Source organism: Macaca fascicularis, chromosome 17 (genome assembly GCF_037993035.2).
Source record: "Macaca fascicularis isolate 582-1 chromosome 17, T2T-MFA8v1.1".
NCBI lineage: Eukaryota > Metazoa > Chordata > Mammalia > Primates > Cercopithecidae > Macaca > Macaca fascicularis.
This window is the reverse complement of record NC_088391.1, coordinates 76,696,326-76,718,443: the sequence shown is the minus strand read 5'-3', so window position 1 is coordinate 76,718,443 and position 22,118 is coordinate 76,696,326. Positions and strand designations below refer to the sequence as shown.

The window sequence follows — 22,118 nt, the reverse complement described above, 5'->3', positions numbered from 1 at the left end:
CACAGAAAATTAGATGCTTAAAAATAAAATCAGATGTAGATGATCAGCATTAGTTAACAGATACAGTTTACAATATAGTTCTATTTTTGGCATTGGAGAACAATATAATCTGGTTTTGAAACAAATATAACTTTGTACCTATACTCTAATAGGTTATTAAATTAATTTTATTCCATAATTAATTGATAAGGAGAGGAAGTTTGGTAATATTGGAAACACTGGATTGAAGCCCATCACATTTGTGGCAACTTTTTATTTCTTTTAATATGGCTGTGTTTGACATCGTGAAAGCACAAAGGCAAAGTAAAAGAAAACCCTTGTTCAGTTTCTAATTTTTAAAAGATAGTTCTCAGCAGGTAAAAATACCATTTAAGAATCAACATTGCTTTTTATTTAAATTCAGAAGGGATGAGTGATTGCTTCTGATTTTTTTTCCATCTGTGCATCACAAACGTAGATGTCATGCTGGTAATTTCTTTAAGGCTGTATGGAAATTAAAAATTGCTGACATAACTGCACTTAGTATTTACTGCTGTGGGTTGAATATGTCCCCTTCAAAATTCAGGTGTTAAAACTCAATGGCCAATATAATGGAATTAAGAAGTGTGGTAGTTGCTGGGTGTGGTGGCTCACGCCTGTAATGCCAGCATTTTGGGAGGCCGAGGCAGGCAGATCGCTTGAGGTCAGGAGTTTTAGGCCAGTCTGGTCAACATGGTAAAACCCTGTCTCTACTAAAAATACAAAAATTAGCCGGGTATGGTAGTACTTGCCTGTAGTCCTAGCTACTCGGGGAGGCTGAGGCAGGATAATCACTTGAACCTGGGAAGTGGAGGTTGCAGTGAGCCGAGATGGTAACACTGCATTCCAGCCTCAGTGACAGAGGGAGACATTATCTCAAAAAAAAAAAAAAAAAAAAAAAAAGTGTGATAGTTAAGACATGATTAGATCATGAGGGATTTTCCCCTCGAGAATGACATTAAGGCCCATCTTAAAGAAGTTTCATGCGGATCAGCTCCTTTGCCCCTCTGCTTTCTCCCAAGTGAGGACATTGAGGACATAACAACAACATACCATCTTGAAAGCAGAGAAAGCAGCCCTATCTGAACATTAACACTTGCTGGTGACTTGATCTTCCACTTCCCAGCCTCCAGAACTGTGAGAAAATAGATTTTTTTTAGAGCAGCACAAGGGAACCAACACATTTACTTCCCGACGAATTTCACCCCATCGGAATAAATTTCTTTTCAGAGTTCTGTTCCTTATCATTTTGCCTTAGGAATTACAAGCACTTAACAAAAGGTAATGTTTGAATTGAGGTTGCCACAGATAATGTCAATAGCCTGAGGAGATATGATTTTAGTGTTTGGTAGAGCCATGCCAGTTTACATTCAGTTTTGTCATTTTTTTCATGTTCAGACTAACTGATTTCAAAAGGAAAACGGTAATATAATCCTTATTTTCATTGTTAAAATCAAATTAAGTTTGACTTCTTAGAAGCATAACTAGATAGCAGGCAAAGTTACTTGCTAAGTTGAAGGCCCAGTTAAAAGCGTTTAGTGGATTAATAGTTTTATTGACTGCCTAAATTTACCTACTAAATGATATCATAGGAAATTATTCCAAATTACAAAATTAGATTAATAAGCAGTCAGAAATTTGGGGAAGAATTTAAAATGTAGATATAGGAAAATGATTTCAATGTACTAAAAATTTGAATTCTTGCCTTTGATTAAAAATGGCTGCATTCAGAGAGATGCTTCAGCACTACACTAGAATTTGACCTGAAATAGTTCTTATTTGGCTCTTACAGATCAGAGTCTCTACTTGGGAAAAAAAAAAAACAAAAAAAACTCCTCTGTAATTCCATTTTCAAGCAAACTTATATTTAGCTCTACTAGCAAATAGCTGAACAAACACAATTTCCTGAAATACAAAAATTAAACACGATGAAACAGATAGTAGGAATTTCATTTTCTACTTGTTGTAATAACAGAAAAAGCAATGTTTGGAAGATGTTGCATGATGAAATTACAGTACCTTTGAATGAATTATTTGACAAAAGTTTATTTTGTTCTGGCAGCATGAGTGAGGAGAACCAGATTAAAAGTCACTGCTTCCTATTAGCTGTTGACTCCTCTACAAGTGAAAAATAATGCTCCAGTTTTGCATTCTCAGGAAGCATTTATGAACTAGGTTTCACAGCTAACCTCAGTTTACTCTTTCAACAAAATATTGTGGGCTGAAAATGTATATAACTTTTTCTTTGAAGAATTTCATTGAAAGAAGGCCGGGCACAGTGGCCTGCCTATAATCCCAGCACTTTGGGAGGCCAAGGCGGGTGGAACACTTGAGGTCAGGAGTTCGAGACCAGGCTGGCCAAAATGGCAAAACCCCGTCTCTACTAAAAATATAAAAATTAGCCAGCCGTGGTGGTGGGCGCCTGTAGTCCCAACTACTAGGGAGACTGAGGCAGGAGAATTGCTTGAACACAGGAGGCGGAGGTTGCAGTGAGCCGAGATCATGCCATTGCACTCCAGCCTCTGCAAAAGAGTGAGACTCCATCTCAATAAATAAATAAATAAATAAAACTTCATTGAAAGAAATGTTCATTTTTCTCTAAAGAACAGAAAGAGATAAACCTGTTTGGAACACCTATTATGTGTTAGACACTGCTGTTTTCATTGTGGCGAGGTAGAATTCTTCTGGGGCTATAGGCTGTAGCTAGCAGTGCTGTCCACTAACACTTTCAAAGAAGCTAGAAATGTTCTGTCTGCATTGCCAACTATGGTAGTCACTAGCCACCTGTGATATGCAGTATTTGAAAGATGGGTAGCTTGACTAAAGAACTGAACACTTAACTTTATTTAACATTAGTTATTTCAAATCTATATAGTAATATGTGATAGTGAAGTGGCATTACATAGTGGACATCACAACTCTACAGCCAGACTTAACTTCCCTCCATTTCTTTTTGTTGTTGCTTTTTGTTTTTGAGACGGAGTCTCACTCTGCTGCCCAAGCTGGAGTGCAGTGGCACGATCTCAGCTCACTGTAACCTCTGTCTCCTGGGTTCAAGCGATTCTCCTGCCTCAACCTGCCGTTAACTTCCCTCAGTTTTCTATGTGTCATGTAACTTTTATCTATAAATGGGAATAAGATATATACCATCTCTCTAGTGGTTGTATGCATTAAATACATTTTTGAATGATGGATCCGTCTAGTAATCACTAGATGTGTTTGCTATTGATTCTCACAAGAGACTCTCAATATTGTACTCTCAATTATTGAGAGTACAGTAATTGCTTTTTGATATTTTTGAGTCACATATCCTATAAGTATTGGAACTAGTACCTGCAGCCATGTGGTATGGCCCTCATTGAATTCTATATAATTTTTCCACATAAACTGATATATCTGTCAATATCTGATGATTGTTATTACTTTTACCATCTTTGGTGGCCTCCACTCTTCTTTTCTTCCGTGTATCACAGAATCCATGGAGTCCTATTGCTGCTGGACATTTCTGCAGTTTGATTCTCACGAAGACCCCTTCTGCCCTCACCACTGGGTTTCTGATGGTGTTCTGATAAGGGGCTACCAACCACTGAAGAGGGCTATTTAGACCCAATATTTCACAGAGAATTATGCAACAGTTCCTGTAGCTTCACTTCAACCCAGACACCAGACCCACATATCTGAGTAGGAAGCTGATCCAATTGAGAAACACCATGCAATTCTCAAAATCTCACTTGCCCCCTGACTATGAGGCTTAAAAATTGGGCCTGTATACTTTTTCTCTTGAACACTTCTTTTGTAGAAGTCTATGTAGTGCCTATTGAAAAGTAGATACTTAAAGCATTGGCTTATCAATTTGACAGTCATTAATTCGATTCTATACTCCTGTGATGTTCCCGATAAAAAAGGCTTTAATGCTTCCCTCTATCTGACTAAACTTTGAACAGGCTTCTTTGTAAGTTTAGGCTCCTGATCTCCATTTTCTTAGAGTAATTATTTTAGAAAACTTGTATACCTTCATTCTCTGCTCCTTTGAGATATAAATCTTTGCCAAATGAGGTGGCTCATGACTGTAATCCCAGCATTTTGGAAAGTTGAGGTGAGAGGATGGCCCAAGCCCAGGAATTTGAGACCAGCATGGCAACATAGTAAGACCCCGTCTCTACATAAATTAAAAAAAAAAAAAAAAGCCGGGTGTGGTGGCACATGCCTATAGTACCAAATACTCAGGAGGCCAAGGTGGCAGGATCACTGGAGCCAGGAGGTCCAGGCTGCAGGGAGCTATGATCATGCTACTGCACTGCCGCCTGAATGACAGAGCAAGACCCTGTCTCAACAAACGAAAACAAACAAAAAAAGATATAAATCTTTTAAAGGTATCTTGCCAGTTTTGGCAAGAGATATTAGAGCTATCCTTTTCAAAAATAATCATCAAGTAAGACAGTGCCCACATCTCCAATCATTGTGGAGATGACAGGTAACTAGCTTTCTTAGCCACCATGCACCAAGATGTAAAACTATCACCAGTAATGAAAATAGAAGAACATTTACTTTTCCCTTGGGTAAGGAAATTAGGTAAGGCCTAATTGGGTAGAGTAAAGCCAATTATTAAACACAGATGACCTACAATTTCCCAACTCCAGCACTTAATCTCTCTTGCCCTTTGCTTCAGCAGAGCTGTGTGTCCAAACATGGTCTATATTCTCTCTCTTGCCTATTGCTGAAAAAGTACTGGAATAAAACCAACATCTCTTTGTTCGTTTTGTCTGGTACAATCTTTTCTTTAATATTCAAATATATGATATTTTATATGAAAGCATTTATCTTTAAAACTGCAAACATGAAGAATGTATGTTAGTGGCTAGTCAAGTTACATTTTTTCTTCACCATAGTGAAGAAAATTTCTTAATTTCCTTTTACCCAACTTTCCACTTTTAACAAAAATCAGCTATGCCTCTCTGCTTTCTCTTTTCTCTTTTTTTCCACAAATATTTCACTTGGAAACCACCCAGCTTTGGAATAGTTTCCTGAATTTATCTGGAACATCTGTCATTAGCATATTCTATTAATCAACACAAGAATTACATAAATCTAATAATTACTTATGGTTCTCCCTGGCAAGTAATTCTAATTGTTAATTATTATAATACTATAAAATACCTATCATGAAAATAATTATCTAATATTAAAAATCAAGTTATTTTTAAAACACAGAAATAAAATTACAAACAAATATATCTGCAACATAAAAAAACAGTATTACCTATGTTTGGTTCATTATGCATACTTTTTAGGAATCATTTTTAAAATACCTTTATCAAAAATAAAGTTCTTCTGGCACTATTTTAATTATATCTATTAAATGCATATTTGAGAACACTGAATCTAACAAAAAATGTAAACATCATTTGGATTTAACATTTTGGGGGTGAATTATAAATATTTTTCTAAACTATTTGCATTATTTAAAGTTCTGTTCTCTACCCTTTTCTCTATGTCTTAGACCATTTATGCTGCTATAATAGAATATCTGTGACTGGGTAGTTTACTAAGAACAGAAATTTATTTTCTCACATTTCTGGAGCCTGAGGAGTCCAAGATATAAAGTACTGGTGTCTAGTGAGGACCTTCTTACTGTGTTCTCACATGGCAGAAGGTAGAAAGGCAAATAGCGACCAACTTCCCCTATCAAGCCCCATTATAAGAAGACCTAATCCCATTCACAAAAAAAGAAACTCTCATGTGCTAATCACCTACCTCTTAAATACTATTAAGATTAACCTCTTAATATACTATAACATTGGTAAAATCTAAATTTTGTAGGGAGTACGTTCAAACCATAGCATCCTGTATTTCTGACTGGTATTATTATGCATAATGGACTCAACTAAAAGTGACTTTATGCTGAAGATTTCAAATAATATATCTCTTGGAAACATTTTCTTAGCTCCAAAGAACAAGATAAAAGCACAAGTAATGTATTTGACATTCCCAACTGGGAATCCTGCAAGCACTTGTTTTATTCTTGGTCCTCTAACACAGGTTTCATATAAAAGGATTGTGTTAGGGAAAATGCCCATGAGAGAAAGTGTGGAGGAAACCAGAAAAGGCTAGGAAAACTTTCAAAGTTTGATGCTAGTTTTACTCTGCTTGACAGAGATAGGTTAGGAGCAAGCCACATAGACCATCAAGAACACTGAAGAAAGTTGAGGAAGACCAAAGCAGAATCTAGGAGTCAGCCATCAGAGGAGTCCTGAGACTTTCAGAAATAAACTATTGTATTATCCTTGTCATTTTCATCAATGGCTGGGAGCATCTTCTGGGTACTGTGGCCTCATAGGCTCAGAGAAAACTCAACCACTGATTTCTGAGAATGGCACTAGTGCCCTTGATCAATTACTCCCTGAAGTTGGAGACTTCAAGGGAATATATTCTCATGTTTAACACATACCTCATTCACATCCACCCACTTATTCTAGCCAGTAATTTGTTTTAGAACCTTTAGCTAAAACACATCATCAAGAGCTAAAGACTATTCACTCTGCCTCCTCATATGTCTTTTCTCTTCATGGATTAAGAAACTAATTAAGATAGTAAACATTTTCTGCTTTGAAGGCCAGACAGTCTCTGTTGCTCCTATTTTAATACAAAAGCAGCCACTGACAATGCATATACAAATGGCATGACCATGTTCCAATAAAACTTTATTTACAAAACAGGTGTCCCACAAGATCTGAGCCATGGTATGTTTGCCAACCTTTGCTCTAAACTCACCAAAGTTTACTAGACAATACAATAATGATAATGTTATTAGTTTCACTGCTTGAAGGTTTTCCTTATCCCACTCTTTACTCAACATAGAAAACCTATTTCACCAGTTAAAGCATCTACATAACTGGCTTTCCCCAAACAGAGCAACTTTCTTACTATTGGCTGTGTTTAGATATAGTACCTTAATTTGGCCTGGCTACTGCGACAGGAACTTAAAAATTGAATAAATTTTTTAAAGATTAGGCTCATTCCTAACCATTAAAAGTAAGAATACTGTGAAATTTTATGTGACATCACAGAGGGCCTCAGGAAGAAACTGAAATTACTTTTTTTTTTTTTTTTTAAACAGTCCTTCAAAATGAAATGATTTAAAAAGTCTATAAGAGATTTAGTTCCAGGACTTGGGCTTAATTATATGGACAGTTTCTCAAAGATATATATTGTATTTGTTTATGCCTATAGCAAATCCAATTTGTTTAAAGAACATATTTATGTGAGTGTGAACCATTAAACTAGGGCATAAGGCAATTGAAATATAAAAAATAAAAAATAGGTCAATTCGGGAGGCCAGTGCAAAAAGAAAGTTAAAGAATGTGGCTCAGGATAAATATATATATATATATATATATATATCTAGCCATAAAACTACAGGATTCTCATCTTAAAAACTGTGTCAAAATAAATAAATGAATAAACAGAATGAGGCATTTAAAACAGGACATAATGGTCCCACATATTTTTCTCTGCACATTCCAATAATAAACAAACATTTATTTTTTCTTATAAACTGGAAGATTTATAGGCTATTGAAATTAACATAAAATTGAAATCTAAACCTATATTAAAGGAGAGACGCCAACAAAGTTAAATAATTCCCTCTTTAGAACCCTGCCCCAAATGCTGAGTAATTGGAGACACAGGAAACCTGTAATGCACACACATGTAGAAGGTGTATCTAATATGGAAGCACTGATGCAAAGGACCCAGAAATGTTGTTGCCCAGGCCTTACTCTAGGCCACTAACTCTTCTTTCTTCTAGCCAAGGGTGAGAGATGCATTCTATGGGAAGTTGAAACAAAGAATTATAGTCACCGATCCTAGCTTAGGGCAGCAATAATCACCTTATCAAAGGGCAGTCAATTGAGGATGAAAACCATTGTCAACTGCTTCCCCTAAGCTCTCAAAGCAACAACAGGCAGGATTTTATCTTCCAGGTCGAAAATTTGTATATTGTTCCTTGGAGAATCGGGCTACCCAAAATGATTATACAGATACGTATATTTGCAGATCCTTCAAAGAAGTTTGTGTGTACCTGCCCAAAAATCATATAAGGACATCCACTGTTTTAGTCCATTTCTGGCTGCTATAACAAAATGCCACAAACTAAGTGGATTATAAACAGAAATTTATTTTTCACCATTCTGGGAGCTGGATAGCCCGGGATCAAGGTACCATCAAATTCCTTATTTGGCGAAGATTCATTTTCTGATTCATAGATAGTATCATCTCACTGTGTTTTCACGTATATAAGAGGCCAGCTATGATTCTGAGATCTCTTTTGTAAGAATTCTATAATCCTATTCACATGACCTGTGACCTCATATGCTAAAAACCTATCAAAAGCACTACTTCCTAATACCATCACCTTGGATTTCAGTACACAAATTTGGGGGCAGTAAGAAAGGCACAAACATTCAGGTCATAGCTTCCACCAGTCAGAAGCCCTGTCAAGACTTATAAGAGCTTTATTTCAACCTTCGATGTCTTACTGATTAATAGTAACAGATGCCATTAATCACCAAACATTCAAGGAAAAGTTCTAACATGAAAAATATGAGAAGAAATAAACTAGAACAAAGGAAATTGTAGGGAATAGAATCAATGTAGACTGTCAAAATTGCCAGAATAAGTGGAAGTTAAAGAAATAGTCAGAAGAGCAGAACCAAAAGACAGAAAACAGAAAAATGATGATTTCTTAAAAATATCATAAAAGTATGTTTTAGGAAATATAAAACCAAAACATTCTAAAGAAATATATAGTAAATTTAGAAGTATATATCGAGCTACTTATAAATGAAGAAGGTATAAAAAACATTATTTGACAAGCTACTTCCCCAAATTTTCATAACTTATGCTCCCTTTCCAAGACAATTATCAGAAAAAAATGTAAATAACCCAAACAAAAAACATCAAGTAAAACAAATTTCATGTATGGAGTATTTTTCTTGTGTTTGTATTAAGTCCCTTGGACATTCAGTGCCCACATATCAAATCTAAAAATATTTTTTGCTCTAAAAATAAGCAAAAGAAAGAAAAACTAATTCTGGGAAAGCCAGAGAACCAGTAAAATTGATAAATAAATGCTTACTCTAAGAAAGCATTAAAAATTACAATCCAATACTGGAATAATATGAAAAATAAGAGTTATCAATAAAATAAGGTTTTATTTCTTTCTTGGTTCTCCTCAAGAACCTAGTTCCAAGATCAGTCATTTGCCAACGCAACCTATTTCTATTGTGATTGGCACTCAACACTCAGGTGCCTGGAAATTATTAAAACTAAATGAGTACAAAATTGACACTGTACATACTTGGTGGCACATTTTTGGCTCCATAATTTAATTATAGGGTGAGACTGAGCAAAATCTTAAACAAAAAAGCTATTTCAGATTATTGCACATATAGATACCCAATGAATATTTGCTGCAAAAAAACATTTACTTTAGATATTATGACTTCTGTAGATTTCCCTGACTTTCCTACTGCCTTGTAGAAGTATTGAAAAAACTGGGACTCTATAGTTTTTATAAATGTATATCTATGTGTGTGTGTGTCCATAAATCCTATGATATTAAAGTAAAATATCTTATAACTATTATACAGATGTAAAGTTGCCTTAGGAGAAGCATGGTAACTGGAATACTGGAGAAGTTAGCTGATGAAAGTCATAGATTCTATACCATACTCATTTTCTAACTCCTGAGGTATCATGTAATAGTTTTTATATCAGAGTCAGCAAATTGTCATTATGAAGCAATTTCAAGCAAACACTTATTCCAGTTGAAATTGTTTTTGCTTCAGCACAATGGAGAAGAAAATAAACCAGTTTTTTAAAAAGGTAGAACAAAAGTAATTGGTGAAATAAACATAGCAATTAATACTGATGAACATATATAACTGAATTTTTCTGTTGTCTTAGTAATTCTTGAAAGGTGTCAGAAAGAGTGGCTGTCAGAAAAAGGGAAAAAGGCTCATAAACTTCACAATTGCAACTTCCACTCACAGCTTCTTTGCTAGTTGCATGGCTATAACTTAACTGCAAGCAGGGCTGGGAAGTTTGTCCCTATTCCCAGAAACAAGAGGATAAACAGATCTGGTGATCACCAGCTATCTAAACCACAATCTCTTTCCATCTTATCCTTCCTTCCAAACCAGGCAGGGGTCCTAAGCAGAATAGCATGTGCCAGTATCCCGTACATTTCAATGTTGAGGGAAATATGCAGGAAGTTGAATTCTAGGGAGAGATTATTTTAAAGTCTGAACAACTACTAAATAAGTGGTAATTTACTAGAAAGTAGTTCAATGTGGACTTGGAAAAAGATGAACATGTGTAAGTTCTCATCTTCTCTGCCAGAGGTGGAGATATGTCCCAAACAGCAATGCATACATTGAGAATGTCAGTCAAAAGTCTGCACTGAAGAGAGATCTTGAGATAGCATTTTCTCTGACCACCACTGGTGGCATAACAAATGTTAGAAATGCGCTTTCATTGGCAACATTACTGGCATCCAAATAAATAGGTTGATTAAAATATTCTAGGAAGAGAGAGCTTTCACATTTCCATGAACAAGCTTTGAAAAGCTAGTAAGCTCTTCATTTGTATCTTTCCTTAAATAGCACATGGTAACTGACATATTTGGGGAATTTGGATTGCCTGATGCTGAATGTATAATTACAATATTTCATAGACATAATATTCAATATTATAATGAATGCTGCCACTGGAATATTGTTAGTTTTGCTTTTAGTTAGGGTCAGAGAACCAGATCCTAAAATAAATAAATAAATAAATAAAATAAAATAAAATAAAATAAAATAAAAAGAGAGATCTGGAAAGGCACCAAGATCACAGAAAAGCAATTTAGTGTTGCTACTAAGTGATGTTTAAGAAATGATAGTATTTATACTGGCCTCCTGTCTGAGACTTGATTTTATCACAACATGGTAGCAAAGTTTGGTAGAAGAGACCTATTCTCACTATCTGCCACATTGATGCCAAAATCGCTAACAAAAAGATATTAATAATCGTGTATGTTCAATTGCTTGGTCACTTTGTATAATAACAAAGATCATGCAAAGGAATCAAAGAGCTGGACAGTAGAGCAGGTCAGGAGGGAAGACTCTGATACAGCCTAGGTGAACCTGAGGTTGGTTGGAAGGAAAGTCTAAGTAAGAGTGAGAGTAACTATTTCTGAATAAGGGAGACCGTGACTGCAGTCTGTCTTATTTTTATTGCATCTTCATGGCCTTGGTCTTGAGTGGATGGAAAGCCACTTGTCTGGAAACTTGACTAGGCAATATCTTCAGGCTATTGTAAGATCCTCTGTGTATACAGTAATATACAGTAGTCATGCTTATTCATGGTTTCAATTTCAAAGTCTTCAGTTACCTGTGGTCAACCATAGTGGTAAAATAAATGAATACAGCACAGTAAGATATTTGAGAGAAAAAGAGAAAGAGAGAGAGAGAACACATTTGCATAACTTTTGTTAAAGTATATTGTTATAGTTGATCTTTTATTATTATTTATCGTTGTTATTCTCTTACTGTGTCTAATTTATAAATTAAACTTTATCATAACTATGTATGCATTGGAAAAAACACAGTGTTTACATTCAGTACTACTCATGGTTTCAGGCATCCACGGGGGTTCATGGAACATATTCAACAAGGATTAAGGATGCACTGTTGTATACAGCAAATGCATTTGTCAACAAATATTCCCTAGACAAGAAAGCAGAAAAATTAGAAAAAGATAAATTATGGGAATATTTAAAGGTATGAAGAAAATAAAACCACGACCTGCTAAAAACGTTATAATTTTGGCTGGGCTCAGTGGCTCACACCTGTAATCCCAGCACTTTGGGAGGCCAAGGCAGGCAGATCATGAGGTCAGGAGATCGAGACCATCCTGGCTAACACAGTGAAACTCCATCTCTACTAAAAATACAAAAACAAAATTAGTCCGGTGTGGTGGCAGGCGCCTGTAGTCCCAGATACTCGGGAGGCTAAGGCAGCAGAATGGAGTGAACCCAGGAGGCAGAGCTTGTAGTGAGCTGAGATGATGCCACTGAACTCCAGCCTGGAAACCTGGGTGATAGAGCAAGAGTCTGTCTCAAAAAAAAAAAAAAAAAGTTGTAATTTTATTTCTGAGAAGTGAAGCCAGCTGGGCTTCTGGGTCAGGTGGGGACTTGGAGAACTTTTCTGTCTAGCTAGCGTATTGTAAATGCACCAATCAGTGCTCTGTGTCTAGCTAAAGGATTGTAAATGCACCAATCAGCACTCTGCAAAAACGCACCAATCAGCGCTCTGTGTCTAGCTAAAGGTTTGTAAACACATCAATCAGCACTCTGTAAAAATGCACCGGTCTACGCTCCGTATCTAGCTACAGGCTTGTAAATGCGCCAATCAGCACTCTTTGTCTAGCTAAAGGATTGTAAATGCACCAATCACTCTGTAAAAATGTACCAATCAGCGCTCTGTGTCTAGCTAAAGGTTTGTAAACACACCAATCAGCACTCGGTAAAAACGCACCAGTCTACGCTCTCTATCTAGCTACAGGATTGTAAATGCACCAATCAGCACTCTGTGTTTAGCTAAAGGATTGTAAATGCACAAATCAGCACTATGTAAAAACACACCAGTCAGCACTCTGTGTCTTGCTAAATGATTTTAAATACACCAATCAGCACTCTGTAAAATGGACCAATCAGCACTCTGTAAAATGGGCCAATCGGCAGTCTGTAAGATGGAGCAACCAGCAGGCTGGGCCAAATGAAGGAATAAAAGCTGGCCACCCAAGCCAGCAGCAGCAACCTGCTTGCATCCTCTTCCATGCTGTGGAAGCTTTGTTCTTTCGCTCTTCACAATAAATCTTGCTGCTGATCACTCTTTGGGTCTGCACTACCTTTATGAGCTGTAACATTCACCATGAGGATCTGCGGCTTCATTCCTGAAGTCAGCAAGACCACGAACTCACCACGAGGAACAAACAACTCCAGACGAGCCACCTTTAAGAATTCTAACACTCACTGCGGAGGTCCCCCATCAGAAGGAAGAAACTCCAGACACATCTGAACATCTGAAGGAACAAACTCCGGACACACCATCTTTAAGAACTAACACTCACCGCGAGAGTCTGCGGCTTCATTCTTGAAGTTAGCGAGACCAAGAACCCACTGGAATAAACCAATTCTGGGCACAATTCTAAAGAAAAAATACTAAACTGTTAATGTGGATGTTTTGTGTATAGGATATATTTAATATGTTCTGTTTCTATTTCAACTTTCAGTGATTGCTTTCATTTTTACACTAAGACAGCTTTACATATGTAAGGAAGGTAGCAATTAAGAAGTTATATTATCATAAGCACTGTAAAAAAATTAAACATTTAAAAATCTTTAATTATAGCATGTTATAAACTGTTTACTGCTCAGCCAATAATGTTGTATTAAATAAGAGATTATTGAAACATATGTTTATTTTCTCTAGGTAAAAGGGCTGCTGCTTACCAAACCAACTTGACACATTCTGATTTGAAGATATAAGTAAAGCATCAACAGCCCTGAATTGGCAAAAATCTATGTCCTAGGTGAGTTTTAAGAGTCAGTTACTCCTTAATCTCCTAGAGGTTTCACATCAAGCAACTCTCCTCTCACCCCTGTTGTTTACATTAAGTTTGTGCTTTTAACTGCTCTATTTCTGGCCATGATTAATGACATTCTTAAACATTTCTCTTTTTCATTTTGCCACCATAAAAAGTAAATGTTTCTCTGTGTTCCAATTGCTTTTCCCATCTTTTAGCTTTCCCCAAAACTATACTAAAAGTATTATTTCTAGACCTCCCTTTCTGCCATCTCTTTCAGACTGACTACTCTTTAGGATGGCTTGTCCTGCAAAAATACTGATTTTTTAAGAACGTCACATTGTGAATCACTTCCTCAGCTTGGTTTACAGCAGCCTGAAGAAAAATAGTAATTCTCTAATTCCTCACCCCTAAGTCTCACTGTTTTAGTGTGTGTGGGCTGCTGTAACAAAATACCTTAGATTGGGTCATTTATAAAAAACAGAAATTTATTCCTCACAGTTCTGCAGGCTGGGAAGTATAAGGTCAAGGTGCCAGCAGATGTGGTGTTTGGTGAGGGCGCTCTGCTGTGTATAGAACCTTCTATATGTCTTCACATGGTGGAAAAAACAAGCATCCTCCATCAGGCCTTTTTGATGAGTGTGCTAATCCCATCCATAAGGGTGGAGTTCTCAGCACCCAATCACCTCCAAAAAGTTGCACTCGTTAATATCTTCACCTTGTAGGTTAGGATTCAATATATAAATGTTGAGGGGAAACAAATATTCAGGCCACAGCATTTTGCTCTTGGCCTCTCAAAAGTCATGTCCTTCTCACCTATAAAATATATTAATTCCATCCCAATACCCCCAAATATTTAACTTGTCCCAGCATCAACTCAACAGTCTAAAATCCAGAGTCCCATCCAAACATCATCCAAATCAGGTATGGGTGAGACTCAAGGTATAATATATATCCTGAGGCAAATTGCTTTCCAGCCGTGAATCCATGAAATCCAACAAGTTATTTGCTTTCAACGTACAATGGTGGAACAGACATAAGATAAACATTCTCATTTTAATAGTGAAAAATAGAAAAGAAGAAAGGAGTAACTGGTCCTAAATAAGTTCAAACCCCAACAAGCAAAGAACATTAAATCTTAAAGCTTGAGAAAAATATTTTTTGACTCAGTGTTCTGCCATTTGGACACACTGGGATGAGATTTAGTCCCCAAGCCTTTGAGCAACCGACAGTGCAGCTCTCGTGGGTTAGATTACATGACTGTGGCTCTCTGTTACACACTGTTGACTCTACTGATCTGGGTCTTGGAGGTGGCCTTACCCCAAGCTCCACTGGGTATTGCTCTAGTTAGGGCCGTGATGGCCCCACACTGAGTGATCTAGTGAATATTGCCCTTTAGAAGGCCTCTTCAAAAGGCGAAATTGACAAATATAATCCAATTGAATTAAAGAGCTTCTGCACAGCAAAAGAAACTATCATCAGCGTCAACAGGCAACCTATAGAATGGGAGAAAATTTTTGCAATCTATCCATCTGACAAAGGGCTAACATCCAGAATCTACAAAGAACTTAAACAAATTTACAAGAAAAAAACAACCACTTTCAAAAGTGGGTAAACTATATGAACAGACATATCTCAAAAGAAGACATTTATGCAGCCAACAAACATATTTGAAAAAGCCATAATCACTGGTCATTAGCGAAATGCAAATCAAAACCACAATGAGATACCATCTCACAGCAGTTAGAATGGCAATCATCAAAAAGTCAGGAAACAACAGATGCTGGAGAGGATGTGGAGAAATAGGAACACTTTTACACTGTTGGTGGGAGTGTAAATTAGTTCAACCATTGTGGAAGACAGTGTGGCAATTCCTCAAGGATCTAGAACCAGAAATACCATTTGACCCAGTAACCCCAGTACTGGGTATATACCCAAAGGATTATAAATCATTCTACTATAAAGACACGTGCACATGTATGTTTATTGCAGCACTGTTCACAATAGCAAAGACTTGGAACCAACCCTAATGCCCATCAATGATAGACTGGATAAAGGAAATGTGGCACATATACACCATGGAATACTATGCAGCCATAAAAAAGGATGAGTTTATGTCTTTTGCAAGGACATGGATGAAGCTGGAAACCATCATTCTCAGCAAACTAACACAGGAACAGAAAACCAAACACCGCATGTTCTCACTCATAAGCAGGGTTGAACAATGAGAACACATGGACACAGGGAGGGGAACATCACACACCAGTGCCTGTCAGGGGGTGGGGGTTAGGGGAGGGATAGCATTAGGAGAAATACCGAATGTAGATGGCAGGTTGATGAGTGCAGCAAACCACCATGGTACATGTATACCTATGTAACAAACCTGCACTTTCTGCACAAGTACCCCAGAACTTAAACTATAGTTAAAAATAATTAAATGCAAAAAGAAAAAAAGAAGAAGGCCTCTTGTGGTGGCCATGCTCAATTCAAGAGAATTGATCTACCTTACTCTATTAGTCCATTCTAATGCTGCTATAAAGACTGTCTGAGACTGGGCAATTTATAAAGGAAAGAGGTTTAATTGACTCACAGTTCTGCAGGCTGGAGAGGCTTCAGGAAACTTACAATCCTGGCAGAAGGGGAAGCAAACACATCCTTCTTCACATGATGGCAGGAAGGAGAAGTACTGAGAAAAGAGGGAAAATTTCTTATAAAACCATCAAATCTCATGAAAATTCACTCACTAACATGAGAACAGCAACACAGGGGTAACCACCCCCATGATTTAATTACTTCCCATCAGGTCCCTCCCACAACCTGTGGGGAATGTGGGAACTATAATTAAAGATGAGATTTGGGTGGGGACACAGCCAAACCATATCACGTACTCAGCTTATGATTCAAATGTCAATCTCTTCTGGAAACACCTTCGCAGACATACCCAGAAATAATTATTCGCCAACAATCTGAGTATCCTTTAACCCAGTCAAGTTGATATCTAAAATTAACCATCACACTCACCCCATACCCAGTACATCAAACTTCATAAAGACTGCATTGGAAATCAGATATTAGCACCCAAACTGGGTCATAAGAGGGTTGGAAACTTACAGCTAAAATAAGAAAAAGAGACATTTTCTAATTATAACAGTTTCTTAGACTTTGACACCACTTATGGCTGCACTAAAAACCAAAGAATTATCATTACCTGTCCTTAAAGAGACTTTTTATAATTTAAATATAAATCTTGAAGTGAGTTTTAGAAATATGCTTTTAGTAAAGAAATCCAGCTAGTCATCAGTAATGAATAATTTGTATCATCTGTCAGAATGTTTTCATTGTCCTTAATATCTTAGTTGATTTATTTTTATATCATCCTTTTTGTTGTGCTATTTTATTTTTGATATATTGGACATCTTAAATTGCACAGTTTGAAGTATTGTTTCTTTTTGACAATGACTTCCTGAGGGAGTTAGATCTATATATGAAAACGTGGGAAATGAAATGTTTGAGAGAAAATATGCTGGAATAGGCGACTCATGTTTAGGCAGAGGAAGAAAAGTATGAGTCAGGAGGCTAGGCAAATTTTATTAAGTAACTTAAAACTAGGAAATGAAGGTATAACAATATAAAGTATAGCATTGTTCAACATTTAAATATGGAAAAAATGATGTGTTCCAAAATACCTTTTAAAGACAATAGGATGGGCGGCCTAAATACAGGGAGAATTGAAAACAGACAATGCGGTTTTCGTACAATTTCCTTGTCTTTTATCATTGATGATCACAGGAAAAGGTCGTTTTAGAGAACTTCTGGATTTACTATAAACTTTCTGTGAAAGACATCACTTATACCTTTGATTTAATGCTGCTTGAGTAAGATCACGTTGCACCTGAAAAGTTACTAAAAGCAAAAATGGTGCTTTTTTTGAATAGCAAACACTGTTTTTTATGAGATAATAAGAATTCTATAGACTTTCTTACCTCATCAGATGTCTGCTGTTGGCTCTGCTTGCCATACGTTTAGAGTTTACAGTGTTTAAATTTAGAAATGAGATTAGCCTTTAAGTTGGTAAAAATGTGTTCCTCTCTAACTTGAATTTTGCAATTTCTATTTTAACAGCTTTAGTGCTTAGCTTTTTAGTTATAATTTTTCTTGTGTCATATGAGGAAAGATGTGAATCTCAAATAATTAAATATTGATGTATTACTTTTTTAGGCTGCAAGAATCAGACTCCCATAAAAGTTGTTTCAGTTGATAAGGATTTATTATCAGAGCATAACAAAAAAGGAGAACATGGCTTTGACCGCCTCAAGTTGAACCCTGAAGGAAGTTCAGGAATATCATTTGGATACAAAACAGTTCTCAAGTTGCAGCAGTATCCTCTGAGGCCAGGGGATGATCTGGCCATCCTTTTGTTTCCTCAGCAGGCAGAGCACTTTCCTTCCTGCTCCAGCAACCTTACTTCTGCTGTTCTGGTGACTCAGAAGTCCTGTCTGCTTCCCACTGTAACTGTTCCTTCTGATACAGTAAACCTCTTTCTCCATCTCTGTCTCTGGTTCTGTGCAGCTTTCTCTTTGGCATGGCTGCTGCTCGACATCTCTTGCTTGTGTATCTGCCGGCTTTGGGCTCCCTCGTTCACTTGTGTCCCATTCTCTGTGATCACCTCACACAGGCAAGAAGGATCTGAGTGTGGTCCAGTCAGGAACCAAGATGGTACCGTGCTATCAAGCAGAACTCTTCCATGGCAGCGCCTAGGCCATGGCTATGCCCGTAAACAACGGTCCTACCATTTTCTCTGATTTGCTCTGTTGTGGCCAGGGTGGTAGTGGTGTGTACTAAAAGATTATTGACATCTAAGAGCCCTTCAGTCTTCACTATTCTTAGAATGTCAGAAAATTCAGAATTGTATATCATCTTCAATTCCCAATAACTATATTGACACCTGATGTAAGGAGAAAAATAAATGGTGTCTTCATAGTTTATTTTAAAAGAGCTGGATATATTATTTTTGTATCATAATTGCTACACTGTAGTATATTTCTATTTATTTTATATATTTTTATATCAAGTTGCATTTTCATTTTTTAATGTTTTAAGATAAATATGAATAGTTCTATGTGCAAATTTCCCAGAGCGGTATAGTTTTATAAGAGGATACTTAAATTAACTAATAAAACATTAATGTAATAAAAATTGATTCCAAAACATGTAAAAATTAATTTTGCTTAAGTAGCAATGTTTAAGAGTGAACATTTACTTTATGAATATAATTATTCAAATTATTAAATATATAAATATATATTAACTTATATACAATATACATATACTTCATATATAAAAATATAGAAGTAAATAATTATTAAGTAAATATATTTATAATAATTTACTTAATTATTCAAATTTTTATTTGTCTGAAGGAGAGGACAAATCTTGCCATTACGTCATACTCTATTATAGGGGTGGAACTCATGTGCTATGAAAGTATTATGTAATTGGTGTTTGTCAAAAGTGTATTCAAGCATCTTTTGTGAATGTTCAGTTTCCTCTGAAGGAAAATCTATAAAATATATATAGTACACTAATACACTTTACAATATTGTACAAAATGACGTTTCTCCAAAACCTGTTTATAAACGCTACTATCCAAAGAGCTCAAATGTACATTTAAAAAGAAATGACACTTGGAGAAACAAACGTGTGTATGTTTATGTGTGTGTGTGTCATAACCCTCTCTATCACCATCATTTTTCAGTGTTTCCAAATAAATTATCCAGAATTAAACCAATAAGCTTTTTTAAGACAAACTTTTCTGAGCTTTTCTTCTCTAACCTATACCTATCATTTTCTCTCACCATTTCAGGCACTACCTTCTGGACTATCAGGGATTTTCTTCTTTGCTATAAGTCATTTATTATCATAGTTATGGTCATATAACCCCAAGTTTCAGATTAATTTCTAATACAGATTCTTCAATCTGTTGTGTCCCTTATTAGAGATCACTTAAAGATCTCAAGTTGCTCAGTGTCATATCCATATTGCTTATTCCTTAACTTTTGTCTTTACTGTAAATCAATAAGGTTACTATAGCCTTTTCATTACCAGCAGTCAAAAATTTTAGTTTCTTCCTTGCCCTACTTTGCCTGTTTCCAGATTTTAAATAGCAACTTCAAGATCCCTTGTTTATCTGGAACTGTGTGCTAATGCATGCTGACTCGTTCCCTATTTAAATCAGAGTTTTGAAAACTGTCCTAAGATCTATCCTTTCCTGATCTTATCTACTGAGCAGTACTTCTGAATATGCATTACCTGCTTACAGAATAGAATTCCCTGTCAAATAGTATTCTGTTTCATCATCTGTCCTTCCCTGAAATGCTAAATACTTGTTTATATTCTTTTCTGGTCTCTTTTACCTTCTCTTTAGATTTCTTCCTTTTTGTTAGCTGAGATTATTCCATATAGAACCTTCGCCACTTCAACATTACTTGAGCTTTGGTTTAATTAAATCATTTAAGAATTTTAATAATAGGTTGCTAAGGTAGGTGCCCTCTATTTTAATAGGTATTGTTGGTGGTCTACACACAAAATATTCAGTCACTTTTCTTGATAATAACTAGTATAGTTCCTTAGATACATAGATCAATGAATGTTCATATCTCTATCACAATCATAAATTTAAATTAGTCTAAATCAAATCATTCTCAGTGCTTTGGTAAATGATGAATTTGGAATAATTGGTTGACACATTTTCGGCCAAATAAATGTGTGGAGATGTTTGTGGAGCTAGAGGTTTGGGGTGCAATGTGTGGTTACCTAACACAAAACAGACAAAAATAAGTTACATTGTCTTTTTTCTGGATGTGGTCACAGTTGATGGTAATATCTAAAATTACAATCTTTGTCTGCTGACGATTAGAAGGATAACCAAAGATGGATACCAACTAACTGAGAAAGAAGATGGGAAAGGAAGGTATAACCTGGGGAGGAAGAAGCTGAAACTAAACGTAAATAAAAAATAGATACATGATTTTAAAGACACACTCTAGTAATCAAAAACCCTAGACAAATTATTTATGAAAAGAAAAGTTATGGAATATCTTAGGGTTTCTAATTATTTTATCTGCTATTTAGAAACAATAAACAAAATTCAGCATTAATACATGCATTAAAAGTGAGGTCGGTTGACCTTAGTTCTTTTCCATTTTCACATCTAAAATGTACTGCTACTCCTTGATTCTAAAATTATACTATACTGTTGTATGGAAAAAAACCTCTAAAATTATTTATGTAATAACCAGCTGTGGAATTTTCCTGCATGTTTTAGATTTAACAGAAACCCCTTTATACAAAATAATTGGGAACAATTCTTGCTTCGTTAATCAATACCATTTATCAAGGTGAGAATTATAAAGCGTCACATAAATATGGAATTCTTTAATTGAACATAAAGAGCAATTTGACAATCTTTTAATACGGGGCTCTAATATTTTCTTTTTCTCTGATTATGATAATCTGCACTATTAAATATATTGTCTACAATATTCAGTTTCAATTTCCTTCATTAGCAATAAGAATGTAATGTTAACCTCCTAAATATTACATTCTCACCTATCCCAATTTTGACTTGGTTCATAGCTAATAAACTAATTTGTTGTTATTGTTCTTAAAACTACTTGCCTTATCTCCAGTTGGACTCTTGTTTAGTTTTGTTTTTATAGTGAGTTGTGACAGTGATAAAGTTTTATAGTGATAGTGATAAAAGTGAGTTGTCAATATGTCAAGGGCTTTAGTCTGTATGTTTTCAGGGGCAAGTGTGGTGTGGCAATTATTCTGGTGAGTTTATTAAATGGATGCTAGTTAAGAAGATTTACCGTAGTTTTTATGTATATTTTATATAAACAAAATACAAATGAATAATGGATTATCTAGAGTTCTTAAAGTAACTTGCCATTAAAGATATTTAAATACTATTTTTCTAATGGTTAAATATTACCTATGTTTTCTTCCAAATTTATGTAGAAATAATTTGGGGTTTGTTGGCTAAAAAGAGCACACTTTTTGTTTACACAGAATATAATAAAGATACAATTTTTGATTTACCAACATCACATGATTATAAAATTATGACATGAGAGTTCAATATAAAAACTGCAAACATTCCAATGCTACCATTATTAGATGGGATTAAAGTTGTTATTGTGAATTACTTGTTTGTCTTAGTATTTATACATTTGCAGATTTCTTATGTTTTACCTTCTCTCTTTCCTTCCTCTTTCTCTTTGATGCCAATTTACAGAATGCAATGTTCAGTTCATTATTTTGATTTTTGCCTGCTGTTATAAGATTAATTCCAAAAAACTATAAATGTACATATTCTGGGACCAGAATATGGGTAATGAAAAATAAAATTAAATAAAACTGTTGGATGCTTTATTCTTTCTTTAGGCTGATATATTCCAGAACTTTGC

The 22,118-nt window shown here is 35.6% G+C and overlaps 1 long non-coding RNA gene across 1 annotated transcript in view; it reads right to left on the bottom strand.

Moving 5' to 3' along the window:
* The window catches only part of LOC135968034 (uncharacterized), a 71,272-nt gene that overhangs the window by 28,697 nt on the left and 20,457 nt on the right, over positions 1–22,118 (bottom strand). The window contains exon 2 of the long non-coding RNA XR_010582459.2: positions 16,241–16,336. This is a non-coding gene — a long non-coding RNA (uncharacterized lncRNA). The remainder of the gene's footprint in view (positions 1–16,240; positions 16,337–22,118) is intronic.